This window comes from Mastomys coucha, unplaced genomic scaffold (genome assembly GCF_008632895.1).
Source record: "Mastomys coucha isolate ucsf_1 unplaced genomic scaffold, UCSF_Mcou_1 pScaffold20, whole genome shotgun sequence".
NCBI lineage: Eukaryota > Metazoa > Chordata > Mammalia > Rodentia > Muridae > Mastomys > Mastomys coucha.
Window position 1 is genome coordinate 93,375,458 of NW_022196903.1, and position 20,152 is coordinate 93,395,609.

At 44.3% G+C, this 20,152-nt stretch overlaps 1 long non-coding RNA gene across 1 annotated transcript; it reads left to right on the top strand.

Annotated features, from left to right (window-relative positions):
- The first annotated feature begins 622 nt into the window (after window positions 1–622).
- On the top strand, window positions 623–15,315 carry LOC116099329. Its single transcript, XR_004122213.1, has 2 exons — window positions 623–967; window positions 14,968–15,315. It is a non-coding gene; the product is annotated as an uncharacterized LOC116099329 (long non-coding RNA).
- The last annotated feature ends 4,837 nt before the right edge of the window (window positions 15,316–20,152 follow it).

Genomic DNA, 20,152 nt, shown 5'->3' on the forward strand with positions numbered 1-20,152 from the left:
GGTGAAAGCCAATTGCTGCCAGGCCTGATGACCTGGGTTTGAGTCCTAGGTCTCACACAAGATTCATTCTCTGACCTCCCACACCAAGCACTGTAGCATACACCTGCAGAACACACACACACACACACACACACACACACACAAAATACAATATTAAAAACAAAACAAAAGGGAGCTGGAGAGATGGCTCAACGGTTAAGAGCACTGACTGCTCTTCTGAAGGTCCTGAGTTCAAATCCCAGCAACCACATGGTGGCTTACAACCATCCCTAATGAGATCTGTCACCTTCTTCTGGTGTCTAAAGACAGCTACAGTGTATTCACATATAAAATAATAAATAAATCTTAAAAAAAAAACAAAAAAACAAAACAAAAAACCAACCCATGCAAAACAAGTTTTCATAACACATAGTAGAAACAGGTCCCAAGTCCTCCAGGACAAAGGCTGGAGGTGCCATGTTGCACACACTGTTACAGGGCTTTATGACAGCTTTACATGGCTCTTACGTTCAGAAAAGGATTACACAAAGCTTAGTATGGGATATCAGTGTGCTATGCCCATTATACATGTAAGTAAACTAAAGTTCATTAAGGTTATATAACAAGGGTGAACCGGTGATATGGGACCAGGATGTGGATCTAGGCACCGTGAACTCACAAACATCTCTGCCAAGCAGGATGTGTCAGGGAGAGACTCACAGGAGCCCATTTAAAGACATCACAAAGGAACTTCCCTCCCACAGCATGCCACTCCATCACACAGATGTCAGATGTCAGGGCAGGCTCAGTGTGAATGCCACCCTTGAGGTTTCATTAAGAGGCAAGCCTGCGCTCAGTGGTGGATGGGAAGGTTTTAATTATGCCATCAGAGTTCATCCATAGAAACGAATTTTCTCACTTCTGAAGGAGTAGTCCGGTGTCAGATGCAGGATGGAGTGGGCCAGGCGTGTAGCCTAGCTTCTTAAGCGTAAGTCAGCATGAGACTATTTTTAGGTTCAGGTGCTCTCAACAGTGAACTGGAACAGTGCAGACTGAGTACAGGAAGGGAATGGAACGTGGGAGAAAATTCAAGACCACATTTCATATCATTCATGTTCCGGTTCTTGTTTTAAAAGATTTACTTTTTATTTATGTATATGCAAGTGTATCGCTGCTTGTATGTCTCTGCATCTGTGGGCATGCCCGTGGAGACCAGAAGATGTAGATTTATTTACTTTTTACTATGTATATGTATGTGCATCTCTGCATGTGTGGCTCTGCATGTGTGGGCATGCAACTGTGTGGATGCCTGTGGAGACCAAGAGAGGTCAGAGCTCCTGAAACTGGAGTTCCAGGCCATTGTGAGCCACCCAACATGGACTGGACTCCAGTTTTCTACAAGAGCATCAACATTCTTCCTTTAAAATGTCCTATCCAGAAGGGGTGTGGTGGTATGCACTTTTAATCCCAGTGCTTGGGAGGCAGAGGCAGAGGCAGAGGCAGGCAGAACTTTATGAGGTCAAGGCCAGCCTGGTCTACATATTGAGTTCCATAACAGCCAAGGTTATGTAGAAAGACCTTGTCTCAATACATACATACATACAGACAGACAGACAGACATACAGACATACTTACATACACACACACACACACTGTCAAGGTAAGGGTTAGAAGATGGTTTAGTTGATGTTTATCATCTAAGAGTTGAGATGCCCAGTATAAAAAGCAAAATGTACTACTGTTGTGTGCTTGTAATGGTAGTGCTAGAAAGGTGAAGACAGGAGGGTCCCAGGGCTTTCTGGTCAGTCAGCCTAACTGAATCAGTGAGCAGTAAGTTTAAGGAGAGACCTTCTCTCAAAAAATAAAGTAGAAAATGATTGAAAATGCTATTTGATGTAGACCTCTGAGCTCCATATCTAAGGTGTGCTTGCACACACACACATACCTATATACACAGAAAGAGAGACAGAGAGAGAGAAAGAGAGAGAAAATGCATCTTAGAAGGTAGAATATATTAAAGACAACAATGGCCCCCATTGGACATTTAATTTTCTTTCTTTCTTTCTTTCTTTCTTTCTTTCTTTCTTTCTTTCTTTCTTTCTTTTTTATTATATGTGAATACACTGTAGTTGTTTTCAGACACACCCGAAGAGAGCATCAGATCTCATTAAGGATGGTTGTGAGACACCATGTGGTTGCTGGGATTTGAACTCAGGACCTTCGGAAGAGCAGTCAGTGCTCTTAACCCCTGAGCCATCTCTCCAGCCTCGGACATTTAATTTTCATGTTGTAGTCTCAACACAGATCCTATATTGTACCCTCCAAGACAGTCTACTGACTTTACATATTGCTTCTCTATTAGCTATGAACATTTGAGTATGAAACAGTGAGCTGGAATAAAAGAGAGTTTCTATAGAATAGAAGGAGTAGAGAATAAGGCAGTCAAGTTTTGTAGAGAGGAACAGGAATAGACAGAGACCTTCCTCGGGGTGGCCAGAGTATAGCTAATTTCAAAGGTAGCTAGCCTAAGATGTGGCATTGGATATGTGGCCTGTCAGGTCCTTAGGATGCAGCTCCGCAGTGTGAGCAGATGACCAAGCAACATCTTTGCTATTGGCACAGTCCTGTTGTGAGGCCCTGGCTCTGTACACACTTGGTGGATGGGCTCTGTCTGGGGGTAGCATGAGCTAAAAACAAAGTTGTAAGACACAGGAAGTACCTAAGGGTTTACTTATATCGTTATCCTATTAGAATTGGTTGGGGGTGGGGGCAGTGACAATACACACAGCACAATAGCTATCTGAGGGCAGAAGGTGAGGCAAGAGAGAAAGAATCAGGGGTGGGGAAGGGAATGTTTGAGAAGGAAGAATATAGGGAGGGAGCAACGGAAGGCAACATTGTGAATGCACACAGAGCTGCAGGGGCTGAGTGGGTGACACGAGAGCAAGGAAGCCACTCTGGAAGGTCAAAGGCTAGTGGAGAGGAGATCTTGTTCAGACAACCAAGGACTCTGGGTAGGAGACAGCACCATGCAAACAGAGTAGACCAGATGTTAACAGTCAGGGACCTCAGCTAGGAGATTCCCCCTCCCCCTAATAGCACCTAGCCCCTTCAGATGCCAACCATAGGCCCTTACACAGAAGAGATGGGGCTCCCTCGAGGTACTATGAGGAAGCAGTAAGAATTATCTGTCCCTGGGATGAATAGGTAGTGATTATCAGACAGATCCCGAGGCTCGGAAAGCGAGGGCTCTTTGCAGTCTTTGGAAATTGCAGTGTTAGTGCTTAGTGGTAAACAGTCCCAGGTAGTGGCCAGCCATGCAGGCTTCATCCAGACCCATGGGTTATTTTGGTACAGGCTAAAGAGGAACTTCAGCTTGCAGCTCTTGGGGCCCCACACCTGCAGCCCCTGACTTCCAGTTCCCTGCCATGTTCATTTCAGCATCCAGCTAGGGGAGGTGGATATGGCTGTCTCGTCAACTTGTGAGTTTTCCACAAGTACCAGCTGGTCTCCTCTTAATTGCCCCTACAGAGATTTTCACAAATACTTTTAAATATTATAATTATTATTGTTGTCTTCCTTTGTTCTTCTAGATGGCACCTCTCCATCACACAGCCCTAAGAACTATTCTGAAATTATCCAATTAATCTTTATAAAATCCCCGTAAGGATGGTGGGTGGTAGTTTCTCTAAGTCTGGGAAGGAGAGAGAAAGAGAAGAATGAGGCTAAAGGTACTGTGCTAACGGGGGAGATGGACCCCAAGTGGCAAGTGGGAATCCTTGTTCTCCTCAGTGTACCTCAGTATCATCCTGGGTACATCACTATCTAGGGACCATATCCTAAGGCAAGCTCTATTCAGATCATGCTGTCACATATATGAACTGGTTTTAAAAGTCTCTGGCCTCCCTAGAATTCAACTTCCCCATCTAACAAGAGCTGAAGGTACCTCCATGAGAAGGGCAGAGAGGCCTGCTTAGCTCCTTGGGAACAGACTATAAACACCAACAGGCCCTCTTTCCCAAGCTCTCCCCCACTAGGCACCATCAACACCATTGCCCAATGGGCTCTTTTGCAATTTTATACATAAGACAGTTAAATGCTTGTTCCATCCATTTGGGCATGGATGGAACAAGAAGATCTGAGCTTGGGAGATAGAAGGCCTGTTTCATGGCTGCAATGCTGTCAAAATGTGATGGCCTCTCACAGGTCACTGAATCATGCCCAGCCCACTTCCTCACCAGCAAGATTTTAACAAGGATTTGATGAGATAGTAGAGAAAGAGGGTCTGGCGTAAGTCAGTACTTCCTAAGTAACTAGAGATCAGATAAGATGGTGAAGCTAGGGGTCGAGATTCCTGTATTGAATCCTGCTAATTCACCTTGGACAAATCACTTCATCTTCCTGGGTAAGGAAAGTTCCTATGAGGATTAATATAGATAGTTTATGGCAAGATTAAGTTGTTATTGATTGTATTTTAATCATTGTGTAATTCCTTGTTTCTATTTTGTCCTGTGCAACCCAAGGCAACATAACAATTATTTCAGTGCGTGGGCAGTACAGGGCCACTTTGTCCCCAGGGACCTGGAAAGAAAGTCCCCTGGCTTAGAAAGCTCTCTTTATGGTGCCAATGAGCCCTGTGATTTCCCACTATAGGGCTCAGGGATCTAGGAACTGCCCCCCCCCCCCTTTGCCTAGGCACTTTTCCTGCAAAACCAAGATATTAGTTATTCTTATCACTGCGATGACATAGTTTAGAGAGGCAACTTGAAAGTTCAGGGGCTTCAGCCTAGTGCGGCTATGGAGTTGTGGTAGCTACAGCAGCTCAATCGGAACTTGCCATAGGGTTGGAGAACAGCGTCACTAGGCCAAGCGAGGGACAGTTCACACTCAAACTATAGAAAGAAAAGTAAAAACCAATCTTTTTAGGAAGATCATGTGAGGCTGCACTTTGGAAGCCCTTCAGTGCTGCATGCATGGGGAGTGCTGTCTGCTCCAAGCACACATGTGTACATGAAAAACATACAAAGACCTGCATGTCCATATGAACAAGGGACAATGGAACATTTCTCTCCATGTGGGCTTCTATTTTTCTTTCCTTTGAATTGAAGACAAGAAAGAAAAATTTAAAGGCTCTTATGTTGGGTAGAAAGCGAAGAGAGAAATGAAGGCACTTTAATTTCCGGTGGTGGCAGGCTACAGTTCCGGCTGCTCTAGCAGCTGCTGTAACACTAAACCAAACAAACAACATCATCCACCAGCAGCACAGACACTCTGGATTGCTCTCTGCTGTAGTCTTCTGTGGATACTTCAAAGCCTGGAGACTCGGCAGATGTGGTGTTTCTCTCTCCAGAACACATGCAAAAGCCAGTGAGAGAGGGGCCAGTCCCCTGAAAGGAAAGGGGGGAGGTGCAGAAGGTGGGGGAAGATGGCTTGAAATCTGAGCCCTAAGCACACTGGCTAGTTCTCAGATGCTAGGCACCCATTCCCTGCCCAGCTCTAAGTCTCCACCTCCCTCCGGCGTTTATAGGAAGGTAGTATTTCCTGAGGTCTAGCTGGTGAATAATCAACACCAAATTTGACTACAAAAAAAAAAAAAAAAAAAAAATTACACTAGAGAATCCATCATGGCCAGATTCCCCTGAGACCTGTTTCCTTCCTCTTCCTAAGGCTGCTCCTCCATGGGGTGGGGCTACGGTGCGCCAGGATACAGGCAGCCAGCCAATTCTCACACGGGTGTTTCTTTTATGCCTGTACAACATTGTCTACAAAACTACACTCAAGGAAGATTAGAGTCTGGGGAGCTGGCATGTCCAAAGGATCCATCCATCCAGCACAATTTCGTTAGGCCTTAGATAGAATAACTCCAAGGCAGGGATCTCAAGCTGAGGGTGGTGAGCTTGGGGACCCCCAGAGTGGAGCTCCTCACCCTTGGGTCAAAACCCCTTTGTTTTTCTTAGGAGAGTCTTAAGTAGGTTTGGGAGTATCATTTGCAACAAAGTATTGTTATAGTAACAGTGTCCACAGAGTCCTTCCCTTACTTTACCCCTAATGTTACAAGTTAGCAATTTGTGATTTGCAGAACTCTTATATTAATAATCCCTAATAGAGGACTTAGAGAAGGGACTGAAGGAGTTGAAGGGGTTTGTAACCCCATAGGAAGAACAACAATATCAACCAACCAGACCCCCCAGAACTTCCAGGGACTAAGCCATCAACAAAGGAGTACACATGGCTCCAGCTGCATATGTAGCAGAGGATGGCCTTGTCATGCACCAATGGAAGGAGATGTCCTTGGTCCTGTGAAGGCTTAATATATGCCCCAGTGTAGGGGAATTGTGGGCAGGGAGGTGGGAGTGGGTGGGTGGAAGAACACCCTCATAGAAGGTGGTGCGGGGGAGGGAGGATGTGATAGGATGTTTCTGGGAGGGAGGGAAACCAGGAAAGGGGATAACATTTGAAATGTAAATAAAGAAAATATCCAGTAAAAAAAAAAAAAGTGAAAAATTCAACCATGGAATAAACTGAGTTCTGAAAATAAAAGCTGAGTACAGAGTACAGAGATGTGTTTCTTAGGCAGATGCAAAATTATAGCTGGGTATGGAGGAGGGAGGTAGCTGAGAGACAGGGTGATAGACGCTGCTCTCAGCACCTCTGACTTGTGACCTTGAACAAGTATCCTCTCCCCTCTAGCCCGAACCACAGAAGAAAGAATGCTAGCCTTCTGACCTCTTTCCAAGCGGACTCTGAATAATTCAAAGGTAGAATTAGGAGGCCCTAGGTAGGTAAGAGAGGATTGGCCAGGAGCTGCAGATGCTCTGAGAAAGGGCCATTCACGGAGCCTGCGCCTAGGGCAGTGGGATCCTGTAATACAGGTCTTCCAAAAGACCGACTTCAGCTGGGTCTTAGAAACCTGTCATGGCAGCCCTGGGAGAAAGAAGGTGGGAGAGAAGGAATGAAGAAGCTCCAGCTGCTGCCCCAAGAGAGAGTGCTCACTCCCCAACGCAGCTGCCCCGAGAAAGCTCACTCCCCAGTGCACTTGGCCATCAAAGGACCGTTCCTTCAAAGCAAACCTTTAGCATGTTTCTCCAGAATGCTGCTGTCTTTGGTACTCCTAAGGTTCTACCAGCCAGACCCCAGGGACTGCTTACATACAGTGGTGCTGAGGTCATCCATGAAGACCCCGACAGGAGGCACTAGAAAGGTGACTCCCAAAGAACCTGATGTTCTCGGGGCTTTATTTACCTATTCTGTTAAAAAAAAAAAATGGAGCTGAACATTGCCACAGCTGCTAAAAATAGACACTTGTCACCTATTGTGAACTTCTCACAATGCAAGTAGGAAAAATCAGAGATAGGAAATCTGTCACTTCTAACAGGATCTGCTTTTAACAACCTGTACTGTCACAGATAAATACATTCTGTTCTCCAACAGTTCAGCCTTTGAACTAATTACATGTATTTATCTGCAACACATGTGATTTTAAAAGTTCAAAACGAAATAAAATATCCACACAAAGGGGCTCTGAAGACTTCTTAGAACCGGGTGGTGGCAGAGTCAGAAGTCATCGATGCTTCTAGCACCAGAGAACATTCCCATCGCCTCAGTCCTGAGGAATCCTGACACACATCAGTCTTAGTTCTTTCATTTTGATTGACATCCTAGGCCCACTGAGACTCCCGAAGCCCATGAGCAAAGAGACACAACAGCCTATTTAGCAGAACAAAAAAAGGGGAGGGGGGAGAGGAGAGGAATCCAAGCCATTGACTTCCACTTTTCTACTCTTGGAATCTGACACATATTCAAGAGCAAGCAAAAATGTCTACTGGAAACTATTCCTAATGCACAACTCTGCCACATCAGCACAGGAATCAGAGGCACTCCTGCTGGATAGGGTACGATCCTGACAGGACTCCCCCAGGTTAAAGCCATCCACCTCCAGGGAAGGGGAAACTTCTTGGGGAATCAACAGTCTCCTGAACCCTGGTGGGAAGATGAAGAGCCTGCCCTTAGAAGGTGCCAGCTGACCTCATTACTCACAGGGACTCTCTGCCTCTTGCCATGTGGAGCCCAGGCAGCATTCTGGGTATGTGGAAGACACCCCGACTCCCCAACCGGAATCATAATGGCTACCTTTCCAGCAAAGAGCATCTTAAACACATAGAAGAGATGGGTGTTGCTAACAAACTGTCTGCAGACTCAGCTGGGCCCGGCACCTAGCTGCCCCATCTTGACTTCAACCTAGAGCCCCTCTAGTCTTTAGTGTTTCTTCTTATGTCTTTTGCCTTACCCTGGCCTTTCCATGTTTTCACATATTCACTGGACTTGTTGCGCCCTATTAATATTTTGGATTTAAAAAAAATATTCTGACTACTGAGCCATGATATAGCCCAGGTTGGCCTTGAACTTTTAGACCTTCTGTCTCAGTCTGCCAAGCGCTGGAATTCCAATCACACATATCACAACTGCCTAGGGATTAATTTTAACATTTGGGGGAGGGGGATAAGGCTGGGAGTAGATGACGTATTAGTTATCATTTGCCATTGAGAAAACAAGTGTGTATTACTTTTGTCCTTTAAAAAAAGAACTTTTGTAGAAATAAGTGTCTGTGGCCGGGTGGGGATGTGGGGTGTGTGTGTATGGAGTATAGTAATCTGGTCTCTGCTTCAGAATATGAGTTTAAAAGTAACTAGTCAAGTAGCCAACACCTAGACATCAGAGACCAAGACTTTGATTCTTAGGCCTGCATGATCAGGTTTAGCTAAAGCCTTTCACCTTCCATGATGGTGGCATTGCGAGTGCTTCCTACAGACGGGCAAATTGAAGCCTGGAAGGCCAGGCAGCACACACCAACTCACAGAAGCTCACAAGAGAGAGTTCTGGCGTGGCATGGGAGAAGCTGGTCTCCCCAATCAAAACTTAGAGCTCCTTACACCTATGGGTGGGTTTCTCAAAGCAGATCTCCGAGGAGCCTGGGGGAAACGCTCGTTCCTCTATTCACTACCAACTAGCATCTGTGAAGGCATTGAATAAGCAGGAGTGTGACCAAGGCCTGGGAACCACATACCCAGGACCACACTGACCACACTGACATTGTGGAGAGGCCATGGTGGAAGACACAGGGAAACCCAGGCTCCCTACATTGTAAGAAGTGTGAAGGATGCTCTCCATTAGAGAATGCAGAACAGCCTTGCTGTGGGAGGTTCTTGGCTCTCCCCAGGGTCTCCCTAAGGGCACACAGGTGGAGATCCAGGCCAGGGCTCCAGAGAGACCATGGAGCTGGATGGCCAAGGCACAGAGCACACACGTCAGAGAACTAGGCAAGATGGTGTCTGGAGGAGTTAGTTCACAGGGCGAGGGAGGCAGAACTCCATGTATTTTGCTCTTTGTTTGAATCTAAAACACAGCTTTAAGTTATTAAGCATGCTGGAATAGCACAAACATTTTGGGCACTGCTAGCTAGCAGAAGCAGAAAGATACTTGGGGAAGGATGCTCAAGATAAATGTCAGGAATGAGAAGTGTCAGGTCATTGTGACTTCGCTGCCTCCTTCAGAGTTCTCAACAATCTCTGGGGGATCCCTGTAGTCCTGGCCTGGGTTTGCAGCTGGCAATGGTTTGGCTGCCCTCAAGTCGGTCCTATATAAGAGAAACTCACTGTTATATTGGACTTGTCCATCCTACCTGCTTATTAAAGGGAACATTTATAGAATCTTACTGAGATATGCTATGAAGGTAGAAACCCCCTTTTGTAAGTCTTTTGGGGAAAGGGCATAATGCACCCCCAGAACAGTCAGGGGACCATATTCTACGCAACAGCAATTCTTCTAAATATAGAACACAGAGCCATCACACAAGGAAGCAAGAGATGTCCTTGGATGCTCCACAGAACAGGCGGATGACAAAGCTGCTAAGAGGGTTTTGCGCAGAAATCCTGTGCTCCCCGATTTAGCAGAAGGCTCCCTCTGCTCCCTCACGTGAGTGGGCTGCGAAGCAGACCTGCATTGGTTGCACTGTGAAGCTTACCACTTCACCTTGTCCCAGGCCGGCCTTCACAGGTACATAAATAATTCCCTGGACTCCAGGAGTTTCTTTTTTTAACCCCCGTGGAAGTAAATTTACTAATCCAAACTTGAGCTATCTCTAACATTTGCCAGATCTCCCTGGCCGATTTTTTTTTCTTTTTTTAAACTCATCTTCACGGCAGGAACATAAAAGGGGGCGATCCATAAACATTTCAGATGCTTAATATACTGCTTCCTCTAGGTTGCTCGAAGCGGAAACGCAGCTCTTGAGACGAGGTGGGCATCTCTCAAAGTCATCAGGAGGGCTCGCCATGCACTTGGCCACAGCTGAAATGTGTTTTAATAAGGCTCTTCTCCTTTACAAGCCCCGTTGCCTTTCAGCTCCAGCCCTCAGCCCTGGCAGGGAGGAAGATGGCTCTCAGATATCCTTTTGTTTCTCTAATCGGAGCCAGAAGGGCCGTATTGACTTTCGGCCCGTGGGGAGTTGTAGCTCTTTAGTATCTATCTCATCCAAGAAATCAAGTTTGATTAATTTGTCATCAAGCAAAATGTGTGATCCGCTCAGAGCCAAGCCTTTGAAGTGGAAGGGATGCAGTTGGGCTGAAAGCCCAGGTCAGGAGGCGAATCAGCATTGGTGTCCCGTGGAATAAAGCACATCTAGGCACAAGGGCCTGCGGACGCTGACAATGCCGCGTTTACTTTCAAAACCAAGCTTTCTACGCAAGCGTTTGGAGTGGGCTCCTCCCTGGCAAAGGCTCCCTTTTGTTGTCTTTGTTAAAGTGATCAGGGCTACAGTGCAAGAAAGTCCTAGTGAATGTTGAGCCACTCCACAAAGCGCTGGGATGGTAGGGTGCAACCTCCCGCCAATCTTAAAAGCCAGTGAGAGAGTGGGAGAGCTATAGGGCTGAGCTGGTGTCAGCCTGAGCTTCCGGAATGAATATGGAAGGGGTCTCCTGCTGGGTCACAGGGCAGATGCTCACTTATGAGGCTCTGGTCTTGTTAACTTGCACTTAGTGGAGTGCCTGATTTGCTGAAAATACACGAGAGTGGCCCTGAGAAATTTAAGCTTGGGCTTAGTGTCAAATTTCTTGCTCAGATGCAATAGATGGTTTATAAGGAGTTACAGGCTTTCAAAACTTACCGAGTGAGCCATCTTGAGACATTCCACAATTTAAGAACCCCACAGTTAACATGCTGGTGCATGGGCCTTTTTATGACTGTTACCCCTCAGGTGTATACATAAAGACCCAGTGAATTAGGGAGCAAAAGTCAGGGGCTTGCTTGGCTTTTAAAGAGATCTGGGAAGTGCCAACAAATTACAAACAGCCTTTGTGGTTACTGACTCCAGTGTCTAAACTGTTATTAGAGAATTTTAGAATAATAATGAGCCTAGTGAAGACACTCAGCTTTAGAAAGCTAAGGATATTCTGAATTGAAAACAAAAGCAAACTCTGCAACATTCAAATATTTCAATGAGTCTGCACTAGATAAGTCAGGTCTGTAGAACTCAAAGATACTTGAGTTAATTTCTTCCTCTTCTTACGGTCTAGTGGCTTTTTTTGTTTGTCTTTGTTTTTGTTTTTGTTTTTCAAGACCAGGGTTTCTCTGTGTAGCCCTGGCTGTCCTGGAACTCACTCTGCAGACCAGGCTGGCCTTGAACTCAGAGATCCAGCTGTGTCTGCCTCCTGAATGCTGGGAGTTAAAGGCATGTGCCGCCACTTGCTTAGCTTGTGGCTCTATTCTAATGCTATTTCCAAGTATCTAAGCTCCATGAAGCAGGGAGGATTCACTGTTTATGTTTATATTTTCTGGGCCCAGCACAGCACAGCTGGTCAGCAATCACTTGATGAGGGAATGAGTCCACATAGCATACAGAAATGTGCTATAGAAATGCCCAATCAGATTTCCTTTATGCTGTCAGGGACTAAGATAAATCCATGTGGGAGCCTGGGGGTAGATCACTCAGTCAGTAAAATGCTTGCCATGCATGCTCTCAGACCTCAGTTCAATGTCCCTGACACAATTAAAAAACAATGTAGATTAACAGTAAGTGTCGGGAAAGCAGCAACTGGCAGGCTCCTGGAGGCTCATTGGCTAGCCTTGTGTCCCAGGGAAGGAGCCTATCTCAAAAGACAAGGCTTCTGAGAATCACCCGAGGTTGTCCTCTAGCTTCGACATGCACATGCATGCATCCCCACACATACATATACAATGACAGGAATAATAACATTCACATAATCCAAAGAACCACCAAAGAATCCAATCTCACAACTGTCCAGCAGTTACCTCACAGTTATATGCTTGGGTGCCTATAATTCACAGTGGAGAACGAGGGGCTTACACTTCTCCAAGAATTTATTCAGCTTAGAAGACATTTATACACCAACCTTCCTCCGCATATTCCCAAGAAACGCCAATAATAATTGAAAAGCAATTAATTGTAAAGTTCACTTATATTTTAAACTTGCTCATGGCAAATCAACTTGGAAAGTGGGTTCATAGAATCCACCAAAGGAGAGAATTTGCTTTTCCCTGAATGACATGAGTAGGTACACAGGTCAGTACAGAAGCAGAACACAGGTTTGGCTAGAAAAACTGCCAGCAAAGACTCTCTGGTATCCTAACCAGGTGAGCAGGGTCAGCACGTCGTGTCAAGTGAGCAAGTGCCCTCATATCAGCCTCTGGGGACAAACCCAGAGAAGCACCTTCTGCTAATCCCTACCAAGAGCAGACAGAGTCCCAGCTGCATCCCCACTAAGCTATTTGCTTCTAAGCAGCTGACTTCTCCCTCCTAAGGATGAGGAGCCGGTGACTCAGATCTGTTGAGTAACTCGCTCTAGGCACCAGCTAATAGGATTTCAACCCAATAATTAAGTTCCCTGCATTACAACCAGTTTGCTTTCTGACTGTTCACAACCAAGGCCAAGTTGTGCATCCCAGGTGAGTTCCATTCGGAGAGTCTCCCACAATCAATCACTCTGCTGCCTTGACTGGACAAACTGCTAAAACTTTCATCAGGCCCCTGTACTCTGGTCAAGAAATCAAGTCACAGTGTCTCTGTTCTTCTTTCTAGTCTCTGATAGAAGCACTCATAAACACAAACAGCTAAAGGTCACCAGTAAGCAGTGGAAGAGGGAGTTGTGCCTGATCCATCTGTGCTGGGATAATCCAGTGCTGGCCGTGAATACGTTTAAGGGCCTCCACACTACGGCAGTAATTCTTTTTCACCTGCCATCCACAGCAGTCAAACGTGTGATTCTTGTACATTCTTCTGGGAAGAGTGTTAGGCATGTGCGTCTACAGATTGGGCACTCAATAAGTGAGACAGAAAAGCAAGCTTCAAATGGAAGTGTTTTTAATTCCCCGTTAAAACCTTGAGAAAATAAGCAAGTGCAGAGAGGGGGCCGGGGATGGAAACTATTTTCAAGACTGATCTGCTCACAGGATCTGCTGCAAAAGCAGGTGAGAAAATGGATACTTCTGGAAGTGGGGGATGAGGCATCAAAGTGAAAGCTGGGACTCTGGCTTCCAGGCAGGAGGTTTGGCAATCCAGTTGTGACCCTTCCACAAACTGCTTGTGTGACGTTAAGCAGACAAGCCACTCTATGTCTCTGGGCCATTGCCTCATCTGTAATGTGAATATTTTGGATGAGGCCAGCAACTCTTCCATTTTTTTTTAAGTTATAGATTCAGAAGGAGGAGGAGGAGGAGGAAGAAGAGGAGGAGGAGGACAAGGAAGAAGGAGGAGGAGAAGGAGGAGAAGGAAGAAGGAGGAGGAGGAAGAAGAGGAGGAGGAGGGGAAGAAGAGGAGGGGGGAGGAGGAAGAGGAAGAGGAGTGTGACCATAAGGAATCTCAAACTTCTTGCCTTTTGGAATCTTTAATGTTTATCAAGGCCCTGGCTTAGAACAGGCTAGAGCCACAGTAACTTGGGCGAGTAATGAAGATATAGCTGAGCTCTGCAATGGACTCACTGTCTGACCTTGGACAAGTTCCTTACCTGTCTTAACCTTCACTTCCACATACCAAAAATGGGCATAATAATAAGGGGACATCATGTATGTGCTTCAATGGCATGCCGGTCCACATGGGTTAATATTATTACTGCCACTCTCCATGTTGATGAACATATGAACACTGCCATAGCTATAGCCGAAGCATGCTGAACTTCACCCAGACATTGACTCAACGGGTCAGCCAGGGCTGACAAGACACAAGCAGACTTTTATGTGCATTGTCAGAGAGAGCTGCCACAGAGTCAACCTCCTAGAAGTTGCTCTTTGAAGCCCATACATCTCTGCTAGCATTCTTTACCCTGTGATGCTGTTTTTTTCTTTTTTTCTTTTTTCTTTTTTATAGAAGACACATTAAAAAAAAAAAAAAAAAAAAAACAACTAACACTTGTCCTTTGTGAGTGGGGTACTTTGGGGATATAGCTTCCAAAGGGAGTCCACCTTCACCCCCATCATTCTTTAGTGGAAAGGAGGATCACGCTAAACCTTGCTCTGGGTCTAAACTTTACAGAATCCTGTAGGCGCAGTAAAACAAATGGTTTCAGTTCCCTGAGCTGCACAGGAAATTGGGGGGTAGGAGCCTGTCCACAGGCTCACCATGGGGAGGGGTGCAGAGTCCGCCACGCCATCTGTACAAACTGTGCAAAGTTCAACATGCTTACGGTTAGAAAGGCTTATGATTTATGCTTGCTAGTTAAATATGCTTATGATTTAAACTTATTTTCTCTGGCAAGGAACAAGCTAGTCAGCACCGTGGCCCAGGCAGATGATGGGAAATAGAAATATATTTCAATGATATATATTTGAACTTGCTGAGCCTTGTAAAAGCTACTGTTTTCTTTTCTTCCTCTAACAAAAGACCTATCAGCTTGTAGGATTCCAGAAATTTTCTTTTAGTGCCTTCACTTAGTGAAGGCACTTAAAAGTTTCTTTTGTTTTGTCTTCTTTTCTTAACAGTAATCATCACACGGAAAGAGTCACTGAGGAAGAAAAGGCATGAGCGCACGGTCTTGGCCTCCTGAGCGCTGTGTGTGAGGTAGGAAGGCAGAACCTCTGCTAACCAAACCATGAACAGCAAGTTCCAAAAAGTGCCCACTAGATGATAAAGCAACAGAACACACTCAGCCACGGCAAGCAGATTGCAGTATGAGGAGGCACTAGGGGATTTCACAGCCTCTGTGTCATACCCTGCCCCTCAGATTTCATTAGATTTACTGTGCTAAAATTAATTGGGTATCACGTACATAAGCTTGAACTGTGTGCTTGTACAATGAGACAGTAAACTGGAGAGATGATTGGAAGACACACGAGTCTTCGGGTGTTTCTGTTTGTTCTGAAGAGATGTGTTATGTAACCAGAAAGGAAGAATCAATTCATTTTGCTTGGTGAGGTAGGGAAACTTTAGACAAACTGTAGCACCCAAAGAGAAAGAAAAGCAATGGACTTAATGTACTTAAGCTATTCTAAATAAAAGGTTAAAAAAAAAAGAATTTGAATATGCAAAATGTTTTCCATGAGGCCAAAATTAGTCCTATGGCAACTGCATTCATTCCATAAATCAGAAACAAGGAGTCACATAGAACCCACTACACTCCGGGCACCGAGGAGGAGTTCCATGTATATCAGAGCCATTTGGTAGAGAGTTGTGCTGTGCCTTGTGCTGAAATAAACAGGATTATGACAACCACCACATACATACATACATACATACATACATACATATATACATATACATATATATTTGAAATGCAATTAGGATAAAGATAATAAAACTGCATGAGATTTTAAACCCAGAAGATAAAAAGTATTTTTTTTTAAATCATGAGAACCCAAATCTTGAACAAGAATTAGTGTCAACAGACGAGCAAAGATCTCAAAGTCGAGTCTTGAGAAATAGTAATTCTTAAGCACACTCTAAATTTTTTTTCTTGAAAAAAGAAAGAATGTAATAAAGTCATAGCAACAGAGTCCCAGATGCAAGAAGAGCAAAGACTCTGGTATGAATAAACATTGTACCAAACATATAAATCACTACATTTTTGAGTGAGAAGAATACAGGCTCGACTTACCTTACCGCTGCAAAAGGCTGGAATAAAAATTACTGGCTTATAGAAGCAACTTTCACATGTATCTGAACATCAAACACACAGAGATATAAAATCAAAAATAACTAGAACAGAAAAAGTTTTCAGTCTGACCTTAAAAATACTGAGCAAATCACTAGATGAGACCAGATCAAAAGGAAGGGCATTACACCAGCTTGTAGCCAGATGTGAAGGGGTCCCAGACTGCACAGGGCACAGATGGTATAATATGGGGTGGCGGAAGGTGGGGGAGGACTGGAAGCACACCAGAAACATGAGGCAAGCAAACCTGGTTTGGCTTACCCAGGTAAGACAGCTTGAAAGAATGAATCACTTTCAAGCCACTGATAAGATTTTAAACGTGAGACAAATGTTGCTAGATGCCTCCAGCTGAAGTGTATGCAAGGAGTTTACATTTGAAATTTTCTTGTGTGCTAATTCAAAGGGGAAAAAGTGCTCCCGGGAGGATCCGTGTGAGGTCATGGTGACTTAGTGTAAGTGAACACCAAGGAGCCGGCCTCAATTGTGCCTAAGAACTCAGACAGTGGTTGAAAGCCTGGTTACCTGATTAGAGTTTGAGAAATCTGAAGGAAATTCAATATACACTCCCCAAACAACATCGCTTAGAGCTAGCAAGCTTACACGTGTGTTAAAAACGTATCCAAAGTCTTCAATAGTCCCCATTTAATATATGAAGTGATAAAATTACACTATTTTATCCTCTTACAGTTTTAATAAACGTAATAAATAACCTGCTTTTTTTTTTGCATGTAACAATAGATACACTAATTTCCCATCAGAAACTCAGAAGCATCGACTTCAGAATCATTTCTGTAACACAAAGTTGCCAGTTTAACAAATCCCAAATAAACACTTCTTCCCAAACAGATGTTCAAAGAAAAAAATCCAACTTTAATATTCAAAGGTAAGACTGGAAATGTTGTGTTTCCTCAAATGAATCCCCCCCTTTTTTTTCCAGGCAGCAACTGAAACAATAACATGTAACACACATTTCTGTTAAACCCATGATTTCAGAAGGACACAGAGCATAGAATATCCAAAGGTCAGTGTCTTGGATATTCTAACAAGCACATCTGACACACACAGATACAATGAGACTATAAATTTCAGTAGCAATGATGGACAAAAAGTACTGACTTCGTGATGACCTTTGTCTCCCACCCGCATGCTTTGGGGAGTGCCTATTTGATTCTTTTTAACACTTGGCTGTATTAAAGACTCCCTCCAGTTTAGTAACAGCTTGGCTAAGCTACGTTTAGAAAGTGACAATTAATTTTAGTGGAAACTCATTCCCAGGCTACTTTGATAGTCCTCCGAACAGTTTTGCGGTATTTTACATGCGCTTTTATAGCTCTGTAACATTCATTTAATCTTGTTCAATGATGCTGAACCCCAGATGCCATAAGACATTATAGAAAAGTAGTTACTGCACATATGGAGTAGCTACTTTTTTTCTGAACATTAATTTTTCTTCTCTTAACAGGCTGGAATGTTATTTAGAAAAGAGAAAAGCCACAGCTCTGTATTAAAGGTTTATATTAAGGACTTCCAGATATGGGTTACTTATGATTGCTGTGGCCTTAGCTATAATGTTCTTATTTATGAGTATCTTCCCTTTGAGTGGTGTTTTGTTTTGTTTTTTGTTTTTCTGTTGTTGTTTTTGTAAGACTGCTGGTATTAAACCCTGCTATCAGGGCATCTTGGAGAGCTTGGGTGGGGGTCCTCACCGGTAGTATGCAGAAGTTGGATATAATCAGAGGTTCTCAAAATCTTAAGGCCTCAAGACCTTGGTTAGCATTACAGGATGCTAGCTTAAAATGCAGATGCCCAAAGCTCCAGGGTATAGCTGAGGAATAGGCTTGCTAAGCTAGTGCCCCAGCAGTCCTCCTGCTCACTAAGCAGTCAGACACACTGGTGGATGATCTCAAAGGTCCCTTCTGCTCTCAAATTCTATGTCCTTGGGAATCTCTTTAAAATCGTGAGTCATGTTGGCACCATGAAGGATGAAGACTCCTGGCCTCAGCAGATTAACGAAATGTAAGAATTCTTCATGTTCGTTCATACGCAAAATAAAAACAAACGGAAAAGCTAGCCGCCAGTGTCTAGTTAGATGCTCGAGGAGTCCGTTTAAGGTTTCTCCTGAGGTGGGAACCCACCTAACTGCCCTATCAGCTCATTTCTAAAGCACTTCTCTGTCTGTTCTCTGCTCCCCCTCCTACTCTTCGAGTCTTCCAAACTCTTTAAGAGTAAGTTAAGGTGAGACAGAAGCCACATAAGGCACTCTCCCTTTCACAGTGCAGGAGAAAGGAGAATTTCTTAAAGGCATTCTGTATCTATCTAAAAAGAAAGGAATCCTAATAATTTGTCATTGTTAGCCACGCTAATCAAATATTGATAAAACATTCCCTATACTCTTATATGGGTTTTTCCACCTATCTATAAAGTACTTAAAAAGCCAAGGAGAGGCTGGGAGCTGAGGGTTTTTTTTTTTTGTTTTTTGTTTTGTTTGTTTTTTGTTTGTTTGTTTTTAAAGTGTGTCTACAGTATTCTGTCTGTGATTTGTTTTTATTAGGCATATGAGAATTAAATGTCTATCGCTAACTATGATTTGTATGCTCTCTAAAGAAAGTTTTGTAAAGCCCTAGAGCAGCAGGCAGCAAGCTCTTAAAATAATCCCACACACATAGCAGGACTGCTGGTCCAGGGCCGTCAGGTGGAAGGCAGCGCCACCATGTGATCATTGCAAATGCTGTCAGTTTTGTGTGCATAGAAAAGTTGGGATCCGTGGGGAGAGGAGCATCTGTCACAGTGCATTGGTCTCTAGACCCCAAATCTAATGCCATTCAGTCAGGAGAGGGAGTAAGAACAAGCAGCTGGTGTCACGAAGACATCTGAGCATGCGCTGTTACGCTAGCCAGAGTGGGTCAGAGGCTCCGTGCTAACCAGGAAGGACAGGCTGGCAGATGCCACTGTCTTCCCTACACAGAAAGAAGCCTGTGTAGATCACAGTTCACAGACTTTGACACCCAGCTCTCCTGATGGCTAGATCTCCATCCTTCAGTCAGAGACAAGTTCAGTCAAGGATCAGCTGCTATACAGTATATTGTATCTACTGGACACAACTGACATCTAAAGTTCCTTCTGATGGTGAAGTTTTAGGACTGTATTTACAGTGCAGGCATGATAAAGCAAAGGATGGAGTGCTGAGAACAGTCTCGTGGACTTAACCTTAGGGTTTCTCAGAGTCTTGTTTTCCTTCTTGTGTTCATTCTCTGTCAAGGGGACCATGAATTAAATGACAGCATTGCAGGTTTGCTAGGTCAGTTCAGAAATAGGAGATAGCTAGGGAGAAAAGAAAAATCTTAAAAACTTTCAGAAAGTGCCCACAAAAGTCACAGAAGTGCTTCAGGAGCAAGTCTCTCGTGGCGCCTAGCTGTCCTGATTCAGTGGGTACATCTCTATTCTATAGCAATCAAGGGGGTCATAGGATGGAGAAGAAAACACACTGGTTTCAGCCAGATTTCCTGGCTCACCTCACAAACTTACAGGAGAAGGATGGTTTCTGTGTAGCACTCTGCAGAGTAGCCAGGCCTGCACCTGCAGGACTTGGCTGAAGGACCAAGATTCTACTGGATTCTCCACTTGCCCCAGCAGTTGCCAAGATGGCTGAACTGCTCTGCCACTGAGTCACGTGCCCCAAATGTTGCCTCTATCTCCCAAGAATCAGCTTCTGTCAGGAGGCAATGAAAGGCTTTAAACTGCTAAGCTCAGCTTAGTTCTCAGTTGATCATGACTAAATATATTCAATTAAAACCATTTCCAAAGCAAAAGTTGACAAGATCTACTCAAAGTGATTTAGAGACAGGTTCTGAACATCAGGCAGGTTAAATTCTCCTCATGGTTAGTGTTCCCCAAAGAGAAGAAGTGGCAAAAGTTCACTGGGACAAAAAATAAATAAAAACAAAAACCAAACCAACTACTTTGTGTGGTTGTCATGTTTTGTGTTCATAAACAATAGAAACTTGAAAGCATTAACA